This window comes from Zootoca vivipara, chromosome 6, assembly GCF_965207765.1.
Source record: "Zootoca vivipara chromosome 6, rZooViv2.hap1.1, whole genome shotgun sequence".
Taxonomy (NCBI): Eukaryota; Metazoa; Chordata; class Lepidosauria; order Squamata; family Lacertidae; genus Zootoca; species Zootoca vivipara.
The window spans coordinates 8,692,819-8,707,929 of NC_142589.1; the positions used below are offsets into that span (position 1 = coordinate 8,692,819).

At 48.9% G+C, this 15,111-nt stretch overlaps 1 protein-coding gene across 2 annotated transcripts in view; it reads left to right on the forward strand.

The window, feature by feature from the left end:
• ALPL (alkaline phosphatase, biomineralization associated) overlaps nucleotides 1-15,111 on the forward strand; it is a 54,411-nt gene that overhangs the window by 328 nt on the left and 38,972 nt on the right. The window contains exon 1 of one of the 2 annotated variants that reach the window (XM_060276293.2): nucleotides 1,296-1,387. The exons of the other annotated variant lie outside the window; for it this stretch is intronic. The gene's annotated coding sequence lies outside the window, so the exon portion shown is untranslated. Of the gene's footprint in view, nucleotides 1-1,295; nucleotides 1,388-15,111 lie in introns of those variants that run through there. 2 annotated transcript variants of the gene reach the window in all.

Below are 15,111 nucleotides of genomic sequence, written 5' to 3' on the forward strand. Positions count from 1 at the left end.
TTCTTTCTTTCTTTCTTTCTTTCTTTCTTTCTTTCTTTCTTTCTTTCTTTCTTTCTTTCCTGGGAAGCAGCAGAGGTGCTCCTTTTCCTGACCAGAGCCCACCCCTGCCCATGTGCAGAATGCCTTAGCTGCGGACTCCCTGGTTTCAGCGCGCCGGGAGATGAGGGGAGGGGAGGGGAGGGAGGAGAGATGATCTTTCGCTTCCCCGCAAGGGGTGGTCCTCGGTGGAGACAGGTTGGCAACGGGGGTGACCCAAGCCCCCCTTTGGCCTCCTCTTGCTGCCAGCTGGGATGGGAGTTTCTGAAACGGACCCGAAAGAAAGGGGCGCACAGCAAAGGGCTGGGGTGGGGGGCAACACTTGTGGGGGGGCTGCAGCGCGGAGGGGGCGGGTTGGCTTCTTTCCCCGGCAAAAATAAATAAATTACAAGGAGGCAGCTTTCAGGGAGATCAGAACACAGCCGCAACGCCTTTTCTTCTGAAGGGAGCTCCGGGTGAGCCCAGCCAGCCCCGCTCCCCGGGGGTCTTTGCTCTGCTGGGCTGCAGTTCTCCAGGGGGTCCGGTGGAGTGGAGAAGATTCCTTCCACACGGTCTGCTTCAGGTGAAGATGTCTTTTTTCATCGCGCCTGGGACCTCCTTCCTGCGACGCTGGTGCTCTCCCATTGGGCTACTACGCTCCTTCTAAAAAGATTCTAGTCCTCATGGTTCCAAAGGAATTTGAAGAGGAGCACAGGGAGCTGCTTGGTGCAGATTCAGTGTCGTCTACACTGGCTGGCAGCGGCTCTCGGGCAATGGCCCCTCTCAGCCCTAACTGGAGATGGCTTTTAGGATTGAACGGGGTGTGTGTGTGCAAAGAAAGCTGGGTATCTGCCGCTGGGCCACAGCCTCCTTGCCGCACCCCCTTTCTCCCCAAGTGCCTCTGTGGGGCAAAAAGATTTCTGGCATGGTGGCTGCTCCTTCAGTTCCTTCAACAGGTCGTTTGCATCCAGCTAGGAAAGGCAGCGGCTGCTTCCTCCCTCCACCATTCCCCCAAAGGCAGCAACCGTTCCCCCACCCCCTCCCCATCTGCGATGCATTAGGAAATTTATTCCTGCACCAGACATTGCCTTCCACAATATTACTGTACTGCATTTTTGGCTTTCAAGACCATCTACACCCACCAATGTGGTTTCCAAGAGCGACTGGAAAGGTTTTTGCAAAGGTAGCGTATCCTTCGTGGTGGCAATTTCATTGCCTCAGCTGTTTGGGGTACGGTTGTTGTTGAGTTTTTTTTTTTTTTGACTCCCCATTCTTTGCAGGAGTTTCCTTGCAAGGGGCTCTGTCAGGTGACCTTATAACCCAGGCCAGGCAGCAAGGCTTGAATCCAGGTCTCACTGTGAGAGGAAGAGAGGTGAGAGATTCAAAAATAGAAGACATGCAAAACAAAAGAGTAAAGCATGCTGTGAACATGAAACAAGGTGAAAAATGGCCCATAAACTGGAAAAATAATAATGAGGGACTTACAACAGGGAAGAACATCCTCAAACACGCTTTTCAGTTTAGCCGTCTGTCATGGATGCTTGAGCTGAAATTCCAGTAGAAATTGGAGTTCTTGGCAAAGTCTATATTTGGTACACTTTGACCTGTGAATCTTTGCTGACGAAGAATAGTCGAAACAGGGCCTTGTCCTGATTTTTACTGGAATTTACCTTTATTTGCCTTCAACATTGGGATTGATTCCCATTTAAACTCCGCATCACATCAATAAAACCTTGTGAAGATTTATTCGAAATCCATCTTCTTTTGGCCTGAGTACTTGCAATTTATCGTTTATTTCTGAGCTGAAATTTCTGCATTGCAGGGGGTTGGACTAGATGGCCCTTGGGGAGCCCTTCCAACTCTAAGATTATTCTGTGAACAGAAGTGTATAAAGTTCAGGACGCCGTGGAGAAAGTGAAGGGAGCAAAGTTTTCCTCTCTGTCTCCTTGAGACTAAAGAACTCCAATGGAATCTTGGAACATTCAAGACAGATGAAAGAGAGTCCTTCACTCAGCACATAGTTGAACTATGGAACTCACTGCTGCAGGAGGCAGTGATGACCGCCAAGGTGGATGGCTTTAAAAGAAGATTGGGCAAATGTCCAGGGAGGAGAGGGCTATAGCTGGCTACTAGCTGGGATGGCTTTGCTCTGCCTCCATAGCTGGAGGCAGGAATGCTTTTGAATCCCAGTTGCTGGGAATAATTATAACCACAGCCCCCACAGCCTGTCCTTAGATGTGGTGTGTGGGCAAGACTGAAGAATTGGTGGCGGCAGGACGGGGGAGGCAGGGGGAGAAGCCCATTTACAAAATGTGTCAAATTCAAATGGGGGGGGGGAACCCAGCAATTTAGCAAACACATAATGAATTCAAAGTCACAAAAGAAAGCAGGCAGAATGAGGCAGCTGCCTCTGTTGGCCAATCAGGTTAAGGTAAAGGTAAAGGGACCCCTGACCATTAGGTCCAGTCGTGACCGACTCTGGGGTTGCACGCTCGTCTCGCATTATTGGCCGAGGGAGCCGGCGTATAGCTTCGAGGTCATGTGGCCAGCATGACAAAGCCGCTTCTGGCAAACCAGAGCAGCACATGAAAACGGCGTTTACCTTCCCGCTATAGCGGTTCCTATTTATCTACTTGGATTTTGATGTGCTTTCGAACTGCTAGGTTGGCAGGAGCTGGGACCGAGCAACGGGAGCTCACCCCGTCACAGGGATTCGAACCGCCGACCTTCTAATCAGCAAGCCCTAGGCTCAGTGGTTTAACCACAGCACCACCTGGGTCCCTTTTGGCCAATCAGGTTATTGATGGCTAATTCTCCATTTCCCCAGATCTCATAAGACCTTTGCAACTGGAGTGCCTGACGGAGTGTGTTTCATCTGGCAGTTGCCACTAGCCTTATAAACCCAGGAGGTGTCAGGCATGGGATGCAGTTCCCAAGTGCTTAAATTCGCTCTTTTCTTGGTCGCTGCAACCCGCATGTAGGGACACAGGAAGCTTCTCTTATTCCGAGTCAGACCAACGGGTCCATCTAACTCAGGGTTGCCTACACTGACTGGCAGCAGCACCCTGGAGGTTCAGATTCAGGGGTCTCTCCCAGCCTGGAGATGCCATTGGGCAACTGAACGTGAGATCTTCCTGCCTGCAAGGCAGGGCCCTCTGCCACACAGCTCTGATCCTTCCCGATATGTTAAAATAATTTCAATGCACACGCGTGTCCCCTTCTAATATCGTCTAGCACTCGAAGCAAATAAGAGGTCTTAAAATTGTAGAGTTGGAAGGGACCCTTGTGGGGGGGGGGCGGACTATATTTTGAAAAATATAAATGCCCTGCAAGCTGGTCCCACAGCTGCCTCCGTACCTGGAGGAGGAACGCACCTTGCACACACTCATGAGCACGTCTTGGCGCCACCCGCTCACCTGTGTTGATGATGAGCAGCAGCTGCTCCACTGGCTTGTCCCCACGGAGCTCCCAGGCGCCGTGCATCATGCGCTGCGGCCCATCGTCCGAGGCCAGGTTGGTGGGCAAGCCGCACACGCGGACTGCTGGGCAGGCAGCGTGCAGCTCGCCTTCCAGCGCGGCTGCCGAGTGCACCTCCAGTAGCAGCGCCGAGCCGGGCACCAGGCGTGGGGCCAGCAGGCCCGCCAAGCTCCGGCTGAAGCCCTGCAACTGTGGCTTCAGCCCTGCAATCTGTGGCTTCAGATTGGCTGCAGGAGCTTCCTGCAGCCAACCCAAAGCCGTGCCAGCGCCGTGGAAGTCAGTCCCCACACAGCGAGGTGCCTGCGGCTTCTTTTCATGGAAACGCCACGCTGTGCCAGTTTAGCTCAGCATGGGGACTGACCGAGTGGGCAGCAGGGTCCACGGGCCGGATTTACAACTCTGGTGGGCCGCATCTGCCCCTGGGCCATAGTTTGCCCGAGCCCTGATCTAGTCTAACCCCCTGCGATGCAGTAACACGCAGCTGCCCCATACAGGGATCAAACCCACAACCTTGGTGTTATTGGCATCATGCTCTAACCAGCTCTAACCAGCTGAGCTAAGCTGTGCTATATGATTCCGAGGCGGCATAGGCTTTACTTGGGCAATCAGGCCAGGGAGCAGGGAAGGTTAATAATAATAATAATATTCTTAGCAAGCCAGGAGTTGCCTGATGATGCCGTGTGATTACAGGGTTTTAAAAACAGGATTTTACTCTAGACTCCTTGCCAATATGTTCAGGCTTATCTGTGCCTTGTAGTTTTGTGAGCATCCCTTGCCTTCATGATTTCATTACACTGCAGACCCCTTGATATTATATCTCAGCTCAGCTGCCTGGACTTGATATAACATTTCTGCTCTGTCATCCACCCATGCCCTGCCTTACAGCCTTAAAGCGCATAGCTTCCCACAAAGAACCCTGGGCACTGTTATTTAGGAATTGTAAGTCCAAGAGGGGTGAACTACAGTTCTGGGAATTATTTGGGGGAAGCGGTGTCCTTAGTTGTTGCATGGTGTGTGTGCATGCAGCCAATTTATACTATAACTCCTCACTTCATACCTTCAAATCCCTCGTATGGTGGGTAGCAGTGGCTCTGGTGAGAAGCCAGCAGCAGTTTCCCCACAGTGTATACACTTCACGGAGCTAAACCTTTCTTCTTTTGCATATTAAGGAGCAGGATGAGGTTATTGCAAGGCTTTAGATACGCCAGATTTCTCTCTCCCCATGCCCAACACCTGTGCTGATTTTCAGGTGGTCTCGACTTTTATACTTGATGGTGGCATTATCTTCGTAATCCCATCCCCTTGACAGGCGATCACGCAGCTATGTTATTGCATGTTTTGTTGAACTTGGTAGTAGGAAGGGCTGTCCCGTGGAAGAGCTTGTTTTCTGCTGCTCGACAGGATAGGACTCAAGCCAATAGATTAAAAGGACAATAAAAGATTCCAACTAAACTTTGTGACAGCAAAAGCTGTTCGACCGTTGAGCGGACTCCCTTGGGGGATGGTGGTTGAGTGGCCATCTGTCAGGGGTCCTTTAGCTGTGATTCCTGCATTGCAAGGGGGTCCCTGCCAACTCTACATTTCTATGATTTTATGCTTCTCTGAACTTTCATGATTCTTAAAAAGTAGAGGTAAAGGGACCCCTGACCGTTAGGTCCAGTCGCGGACGACTCTGGGGTTGCGGTGCTCATCTTGCTTTACTGGCCAAGGGAGCCAGCCTACATGTGGCCAGCATGACTAAGCTGCTTCTGGCGAACCAGAGCAGCACATGGAAACGCCGTTTACCTTCCCGCTGTAGCAGTACCTATTTATCTACTTGCACTTTAACGTGCTTTCGAACTGCTAGGTTGGCAGGACCAGGGACCGAACAACGGGAGCTCACCCCGTCACGAGGATTCGAACCGCCGACCTTCTGATCGGCAAGCCCTAGGCTCTATGGTTTAGACCACAGCCCCCCCCCCCTCCTTAGAGTTAACCATTTCACATATTGTACTGAGAGTTCTATATCCCATTATAATTCTCTTCTCAGTGGAATAGGGATGCCTAGCAGTTCGAAAGCATGCCAGTGCAAGTAGATAAATAGGTATTGCTGCAATGGGAAAGTAAATGTCATGGTGTTCCGTTGCGCCAGAAGCGGTTTAGTCCTGCTGGCCACATGACCCAGAAAGCTGTCTGTGGACAAACGGCAGCTCCCTCAGCCTGAAAGCGAGATGAGCACTGTAACCCCATAGTCGCTTTTGACTGGACTTAACCGTCCAGGGGTCCTTTACCTTTTTACCTTATCCTTTAAGATATGAGATGAGCCAGAGGCCCTTTCTCACAGAGCACAATGTTGGGAGGGGGGGAGTCCTCTTTCCAAGCTCAGTCTCGCACCCACTTCCTCCTAAGCTAGCCTCATGTTGCCTTCAGGGATGGTGGAGAATCTCGCCCCCATTCCCAGCGCTGCCCTAAGATTCAACTGTCCATCCGGTTGGATTCTGCCTGTGGAATTGGGAGTTGGTGAAAATCTTGCCCTTTTGCCTCAGTCAGCAAAATGTCTTGGGCCGGCCCTGATTCTCCCATGCTCAAAGTTAAGGCTGCAGCCCCAATGCATGGGGCTTACTTCTAAGTCAATACGGATTGGGTTGGGCTGTGACTCAGCTGCAGCGATCATAGCTGAAACATGTTGGGATTCCTTCTATGTCCTTTTGGTGCCAGATCGGTGAACGAGAGAGCGAGAGACCCGGGGAGGGCACATGGATGGCTTGCAGTGCACTCTCCTGATCAATGCAATGTAATTAAAATGTTAAAGGGGGGCGGGGTTGCTCTTGCGTGCAAGAATTATTCAGGCTGCCCTCTGTCACTCCTTCACCCCTTTGGCACTCAGTGACGTCTTTGGCACTGAGTGAGTCTGCCGATGCCTCCAGGGGCCTCTTCCAGTGATTATGGATTTAAAAAGAAAAAGAAAAAGAGAGAGGAGCTGGGCAACACTTATCAATTTCGGTTTCTTTCCAGTTCTCATTTTTCCAGTCAAACCCAGTTCTCCACACATCCACATCGGTTACAAAAAAAAGTCCAAATTAAAATTCATCCTAATACACATTTTCCCCTAATATACACGCAATATACAGGTATTCCCCCCAATACAGTATACAGTCAAACCTCGGCTCCTGAACGCCTGTTTTGGAATGTTTCGGCTCCCAGACGTCGAAAACCCGGAAGTAAAGGCTCTAGTTTTCAAACATTTTTCGGAAGCCGGACGTCCGACGCGGCTTCCGCTTGAGTGCAGGAAGCTCCTGCAGCCAATCGGAAGCCGCGCCTCGGTTGTCGAACATTTCAGAAGCTGAATGGGCTTCCAGAACGGATTACGTCAGACAACCGAGGTTTGACTGTACACATTTTCCCCAAAGCGATTCCTCTAAATATAATCATTAAGATGTGCATCTTTATGCACACTTCACATCAGTGCATTTTTTTGGGGGGGGGATACACACCAACTGGAGAAGCACATTGCAATATTCAGAGAAGTGAAAATTTCTTGCATTCTTTCGGACAGTGCAACTTAGGGAGGCCTGCCTTTAAACGAGAACTGGATCAAATGTCCTCCTGCCCCTCTAGTCATGGGAACCTTTCCTCTTAAGCCTAGATATGGTGTGTGCATATCTATATGCACGTGTGTCTCCTTTAACCTGGTTATGGGTGTGTGAAGTAAGGTTGCCATGTTTGAGCTTTTTGGGGCCAAAGCTGTAAGAGCTTTTTTAAAGTTTTGCCCAGAGTTTAGGAGCTGGTTCCCCCCCCCCAAAAAAAATCTCCCACCCCCAAAAGAGAGAGAGAGAGAGAGAGAAGTTTTTGAGCTATTTTTAAAGGAAATTTGGCAAAAAAACCGGCATGGGTTGCCATACATCTGGATTTTCCTGGACATTTACGCTAATTCCACCCATAATCCCAGCAATGTCTGCGAAGTTCCGGACATATAGCAACCGTAGATCCTGCATTGGTGGGGTGGGGAATTAATCTGGCTGTCTTCCTCATGATTTCCAACCCCCCCCCCAGCAAATCAGAGGGTGGATCCATCAGCTATTAGCTCCCATGCCTAGTCCTCTGGTTTCTCGTTTTCCGCAAGCTTATAGCCTGTTCTCCATGTTTCCACAACCGTTTGTGAATGGCTTAAAAAAAAAACCTTCCAGAAAAATTAATCGGCATTTTAATGTGAATTTCTCCTCCTAAACCACAATTTTGTTCCTATGCAGTGTTGACTAACAAACACCTTTTTTGGCAAGCAGATTTGGTCCACCCAAAACGACATGCACACACCACTGGGGGTGCCTTGAGACCCCATGGAGTTGTGTGATACAGGGGAGTCTGAAGCTTATTTTCCCATGCTCCCCTTCTTGGGCAAGGTTCTTGAGCAAATGGTTTGGCCAAGGTCCGGGTGCTCTTGGGGGAAATGGGTTTTCTGGATGCATTTCAATCAGGGTTTAGGCCCAGTTTGGGCACAGGAACTGCTTTGGTCACCCTGTATGTTGACCTCCATGGGGAGAGAGAGACAGGGAAAATGTGTCCCTGTTAATTCTCCTCAACCTCTCAGCGACTTTCAGTATAATCAGCCATGGTAAAGTAAAGGTAAAGGGACCCTTGACCATTAGGTCCAGTTGTGACCGACTCTGGGGTTGCGCGCTCATCTCGCATTATTGGCCGAGGGAGCTGGCGTATAGCTTCCAGGTCATGTGGCCAGCATGACAAAGCCACTTCTGGCAAACCAGAGCAGCACATGGAAATGCCGTTTACCTTCCCGCTGTAGCAGTTCCTATTTATTTACCTTCCCGCTGTAGCGGTTCCTATTTATCTACTTGCATTTTGACGTGCTTTCGAACTGCTAGGTTGGCAGGAGCTGGGACCGAGCAACGGGAGCTCACCCCGTCGCAGGGATTCGAACCGCCGACCTTCTGATCAGCAAGCCCGAGGCTCAGTGGTTTAACCACAGCGCCACCTGGGTCCCAAATCAACCATGGTATCCTGGAGCATCTATCCGAGTTGGGGTGGGTGGCACTGCTTTGCAGCGGTTCTTTTCCTACTCTGTTGGTCATCCCCGGAGGGTGATGTTTGGGGAGAGCTTTTCAGCCCCGTAGAGCCTTCAATGAGGGGCTCCTCAGGGTCTCATTTTTATCTCCCATGCTGTTTAGCATCCACATGAAACTGCTGAGTGGAGTAATCCAGAAGTCTGGAGTACATTGTCAGCAATAGGCTGATGGCACTCCGCTCTACTCATAGCTGCCAAGTTATCCCTTATTTTAAGGGATTTTCCCTTATGCTGAATAGGCTTCCTCGCGAGAAAAGGGAAAACTTGGCAGCTATGGCTCTACTCCTCCTTTACATCGGCAGGTGAGGCAGTGGAAGTGTTGGACCATTGCCTTGCCTCAGTAATGGACTGGATGAGAGCCAACAAACTGAAGCTCAATCCAGATAAGACAGAGGCAATCTTAGTGGTGGTTCCCTAGGCCAAGTAGATGGGAGGTTGCCTGCTCTTGAGGGAGTTACACTTCCTCTGAAGGAGCGGGTATGTAGCTTGGGGGGTCCTCCTGGATTCTTTGCTGTCGCTAGAGGCTCAGGTGGACTCGTGCGAAGGCTGGTGGCCCAGCTGTACCCCTATCTGGACAGAGACAACCTACTGTAACTACTGTTGTCTAAGCTCTGGTAACCTCTAAGTTAGATTACTGCAATGTGTTATACACGGGGCTGCCTCTGAAGATGGCTCAGAAACTTCAGCTGGTGCAGAATTCGGCAGCCGGGTTGCACACCAAGGCAAGACAGTTTGAGAATATGACATCAACCTGGCCCAACTGTTCGGGCCTGCCAATTAGTTTCTGTGCCCAATTCAAAGTGCTAGGTTTTGACCTTTGTTGTTGTTTAGTCGTGTCCGACTCTTCGTGACCCCATGGACCAGAGCACGCCAGGCACTCCTGTCTTGCACTGCCTCCCGCAGTTTGGTCAAACTCATGTTCGTAGCTTCGAGAACACCATCTCGTCCTCTGTCGTCCCCTTCTCCTAGTGCCCTCCATCTTTCCCAACATCAGGGTCTTTTCCAAGGATTCTTCTCTTCTCATGAGGTGACCAAAGTATTGGAGCCTCAGCTTCAGGATCTGTCCTTCCAGTGAGCACTCAGGGCTGATTTCCTTAAGAATGGATAGGTTTGATCTTCTTGCAGTCCATGGGACTCTCAAGAGTCTCCTCCAGCACCATAACTCAAAAGCATCAATTCTTCGGCGATCAGCCTTCTTTATGGTCCAGCTCTCACTATAAAGCCTTAAATGGCTCAGGACCGCGATGCCTCAAGGGCTGCCTGCCTCTCCCCAAATGAACTGACCCAGACCTTGCAACTTTCATTTGAAGCCCTTCCTTGTGTACCTCTGAGAGGTTTGGACAGTAGCAGCATGAGAATGGGCCTTTTCTGTGGTGGCTCCCCATTTGTGGAATGCTCTCCCCAGGGAGGCTCTCCCTTGAATATCTTTAGGCACCAGGCAAAAGCATTCCTTTGGCTGATTCAACAATCTACAGCCTTTTAAACCGTGTATGCCTGTGTTTAGGGGGGATGTTATTGTTTTCATTTGTGATTATGCCATGCGTTTTCATATTGTAAACCACCTTCTGGTCTTCAGTTGAAGGCTGGTATAGAAATTTAATCAATAATAATTATTAATAATTATTTGGGGATGGAAAGGCATGTGCACCTTGCCTCCTTATTCAGGCTACTCACCCACCCCACTTCTGTATTAAATACAGTGGTACCTTGGGTTACAGATGCTTCAGGTTACAGACTCAGCTAACCCAGAAATAGTACCTTGGGTTAAGAACTTTGCTTCAGGATAAGAACAGAAATTTTGCTCTGGTGATGCGGCAGCAGCAGGAGGCCCCATTAGCTAAAGTGGTGCCTCAGGTTAAAAACAGTTTCAGGTTAAGAACGGACCTCCAGAACGAATTAAGCTCTTAACCCAGAGGTACCACTGTAATGAACTTTCAGAAACAACTTCAGCCTTATGAGCAAACCAGGGAATATCCGTTCTTGCATATTCCCCAGAATATATGAGTTCAGCCCAGTTTCTCTCTCAGCCCAACCCTTCTCATAGGGCTGTCCCGTGAGACAAAAGGATCAGAACTATGAGGAACTCTCTGACTGTGAGAGAAATTGCACGAATATGTGCCAGTGAAAAAATGCGAAAGAGGCACCAGATGTCCTTCAAAAGAGAGAGAGAGAATGATATCATTTCTCTCCGACCTGCCCAAGTTCACGAGCAACTTGCCAAGTCAATAATGAGGTTTGCCGTCCATCCACGCCCTCCTCAAGGGGCACAGCCAGTGCCAAGTGAGCTTGGCACTGTTCTAGGCATTGGAGGGTGGAGGCCCTGCTCAGAGCTTGCGGGAAACCTCTCTGGGCTTTCCTGGTTCTTTCACAGGCCGTCACCAGGGTTGTCCACAGAGGTGGGGCGATGAGTGTGCATCACGGGGGGAAAACCTCGGGCAAGAGAAGAAGGCCATGGCTTCCTTGGGCTTCTGCATTCAAGGGCAGAAGCAGCCATTTGTGGAATGGGGAAGTTCTGCTTAATCTCTAAGGTTACCAGATTTTTTTTGTCAATGGATCCAGGGACACTTTTCAACTTCAATTGATTTTGTATCGGGACTGATTTGTAAATCCGGGGAGTGTCCCCAGGAGACGACACCAAATTGGGAGGGGTGGCTAATACCCCAGAGGACAGGATCACACTTCAAAATGACCTTAACAAATTAGACAACTGGGCCAAAGCAAACAAGATGAATTTTAACAAGGAGAAATGTAAGGTACTACACTTGGGCAAAAAAATGGAAGGCACAAAACAGGATGGGTGACACCTGGCTTGAGAGCAGTACATGTGAAAAGGATCTAGGAGTCTTGGTAGACCACAAACTTGACATGAGTCAGCAGTGTGATGCAGCAGCTAAAAAAGCCAATGCAATTCTGGGCTGCATCAATAGGAGTATAGCATCTAGATCTAGGGAAGTAATAGTACCACTGTATTCTGCTCTGGTCAGACCTCACCTGGAGTACTGTGTCCAGTTCTGGGCACCACAGTTCAGGAAGGATACTGACAAGCTAGAACGTGTCCAGAAGAGGGCAACGAAAATGGTCAAAGGCCTGGAAACGATGCCTTATGAGGAACGGCTTAGAGAGCTGGGTATGTTTAGCCTGGAGAAGAGAAGGTTAAGGGGTGATATGATAGCCATGTTCAAATATATAAAAGGATGTCATATAGAGGAGGGAGAAAGGTTGTTTTCTGCTGCTCCAGAGAAGCGGACACGGAGCAATGGATTCAAACTTCAAGAAAGAAGCTTCCACCTAAACATTAGGAAGAACTTCCTGACAGTAAGAGCTGTTCGGCAGTGGAATTTGCTACCAAGGAGTGTGGTGGAGTCTCCTTCTTTGGAGGTCTTTAAGCAGAAGCTTGACAGGCATATGTCAAGAATGCTTTGATGGTGTTTCTTGCTTGGCAGGGGGTTGGAATGGATGGCCCTTGTGGTCTCTTCCAACTCTATGATTCTATGATTCTATAAAACGGGGGTGCCTGGTAACCTTAGCTTAATCCTCCTCTTGGATCCTATCCAAGCTTGTGTTAGCAAGCTTCCAATATCAACAGAGTGACATTCCCCTTTTGTGTGCAGCAAAGCGAGTGCATTCAGGTTTGCTAAAACCTGTACAATAATATTATACTTTATACTTCAATAATATACTTCCTGGCAAAGTCCCCTTTGTCCCTCTTAAAAGAAGTACACAATACAGTGTTTATAAAATAAGAGAGATTATGCTGATAACTCAGGATGAAACTGTAAATTTCATCCTGAGTTAACAGCATAATCTCAGAAAGGCAGGTTTATGTAGAAAAGTTATAAGTATATACATATGGAGACTACTTAGTAAAGTGAGGCTCCATCTGGTCTCACTCTTGGCAGCAGGCCAAGAGGGAGAACCATCCTAACTGTAGATTCTCTGGAGATGTGTTCCCATCGGAGGAAAAAAGGCTAAGAGAGAGAATGGCTGCTGGCCAGGGGCTTTTCTGCCAGCTAATCCATCTCATCTGCATATCTGGGGGAACAGGAACTTAGTCAGGTGTTCCCCAGGTAAGTTCCTGTTAGTGGACACTCTAGGAACTGTTGTGACTTGTCTGCCCCAGTGGTCCATCCCACAACTCCCATGATCCCTAGCTAGCAGGACCAGTGGTCAGGGATGATGGGAATTGTAGTCTCAAAAGATCTGGAGGGCCGAGGTTTATGGAAGACGATCTTACTTGGCTACGAGGGATCGCAGAAGAAGAAGAAGAAGAAGAAGAAGAAGAAGAAGAAGAAGAAGGAGAAGGAGAAGGAGAAGGAGAAGGAGAAGGAGAAGGAGGAGAAGACGACGAAGCTCTTAAGTCTCCGCAGTCAGAGTCAGCAATGCTTCTGAATGCCAGTTGCCAGAAGCTGCTGGAGAGAAGAGTTGCTCACATGGCTGGGTCCTACTTGTGGGCTCCCCATTGAGGCATCTGGTTGGTCAGGGTGAGAACAGGAGGCTGGATCCAGCAGCCAGGCTCTTCTTAGGATCTTATGACTGGCCTTTCCCTGACCTGATGCCTTCCAGATGTTTTTTGGACTACAACTCCCATCAGCCTCAATGGAATTTTGTGTTTCTTCAAACAAAATGTCCATGCGCCTTAATTGTAAGCAACGGGCTGTGCGCAACTGAGTCCTACTCAGAGTAGGCCCATCGAAATTGACAGGCCTACGTTAGCCATGCCCATTCACTTCAATGAGTCTACTCATTGCGTAACAAACCCATTTCCTCTCTAAGCGGTTTGCAAAGAATGTAAAACATACCTTGAAGCTGTCAATAAGAATCAAAGTTAAAGGCGCCTGAAAAAAAAGCTAAGCACATACCGGTAAATTATTTCCTGGGGGAAGTACCGATTAAAAGACATCAACTCCTACGCATCTGCCTAGGCAGAAAAGATTTTAGCAAAAAGAATACAGTGAAGTTCAATGGGCAGGGAGTTCCGAAGTGCAGGAGATGTTACACTAAAAAAACAAGGAGAGAGAGTTAAGATTCATACAGTTGTGCTGTCCTAGGAGTTGTAATCCAAAACTTCTAAAGGGCACCAGTTTGGGGAGGTCATAATTGTTGTTGAGGTTGTTGTTTTTTTGGAGGGGGGAAGATCTGCTGAGGAGATGCCAAGGAACCTGAGAACCAGTGCAGAGCGATAGCAAGAATGTAAGAGAGACTTGGCTTCAGACCCCGGGTCACTCAGGAATAACTTTGGCTCAGTCGCCGTGGCACCGCCTGACCCGCTCCACAGGCTCGTTGTGAAGAAGATAAGATAATATTAGCCCAGGCACTGCCAAGCTCTGAGCTGCTCGGAGGAGGAAAAGTTGGGAGTGAACTTTTCCAGCCAAAAGGAGAAAGGAGAGAACAAAAAGCAGCCTTCAAGGCAAGGGAGAAGGAGCTGCATTGAGAGGATGGGGCCCTTCTGCCCATTTTACAGCTATTACTGAGGCAGCCCATTAAAGCAATTTTAAAATGCCTGTGAAGCCAGGAATAATGGGCTGTAGCTCAATGACAGAGGCCCTGCCTTGCATGCCGAAGGTCCCTGGTATGTTTGCGTGACCCTCCCTGCCTGAAGCTCTGCAGAGATGCTGCCAGCCAGTGTAGACAATGTTGCGCTAGAGGGACCAATGGTCTGGTTCAGTACAAGCAGTACAAGGCAACTTCCTAGGATCCAGACAGACCAGATGCCAAAGGTAAAATATAATTACAAACAAATGAGAGTTTGCTGCCTACCCCCAACAAAAGTGTTTCTTGCCAGAAGCGTTTCTGGCAAGATATTTTGAGGAAAAGCCTCAAAGGAACTTGATTCACAATTGCTAGTTCCTTGCTGCCTCCCCCCCCCCACACTAAAGTGTGAGACAAACGCCCAAATACCCCCGCCCCCTGCTCAGGCAGCTGCTTCTGAAGAAGAAGACAGGATGCAACAAAAGGAAATAAATGGGTGGGAAATGGGCACTGTGGTAAACAGGTGTGGCACCTTGGGGTGAGGGCACCCTGGATTTGCTAATGCTCTGTGAGTGCTAACAAAACTTTACAAAACTTTGCAGTACCCAGTATCACTGCAGAAAGCCACAGACCTCTAAGGCTGAATCTACACAGATGTTTTTTTAAAAAACACCCACCACTGTGAAAATGCTTTTTTTAAAAAAAGTTGTAAAATATATGTGGAATTTGCCATTAGCTCATCAGCGCCATCTAGTGTCACATTTGTATAATGCACTTAAAACACACTTAAAACGTATTTGCAGCTGGGTCCTAAAAGAGGATTGGACAAATTGATGGAGGAGAGGACTATAGATGACTGCTAGCTATAACAGCTATGCCCTGCTGCCACAGCTGGAGGCAGCAATGCTTCTGAATCCCAGTTGATGGAAGATGCAGGAGAAGAGAGGATTCTGGTTCTCAAATCCTCCTTGTACTTTGGGTTACACTTTGGGGCCAATGTGTGGACAGGATGCTGGACTAACTAGCTTGATCCAGCTGAAGGCTCTGCTCATGTTCTTATGTAAAGTTGTCTTCTTCTTTGGCGATCACTC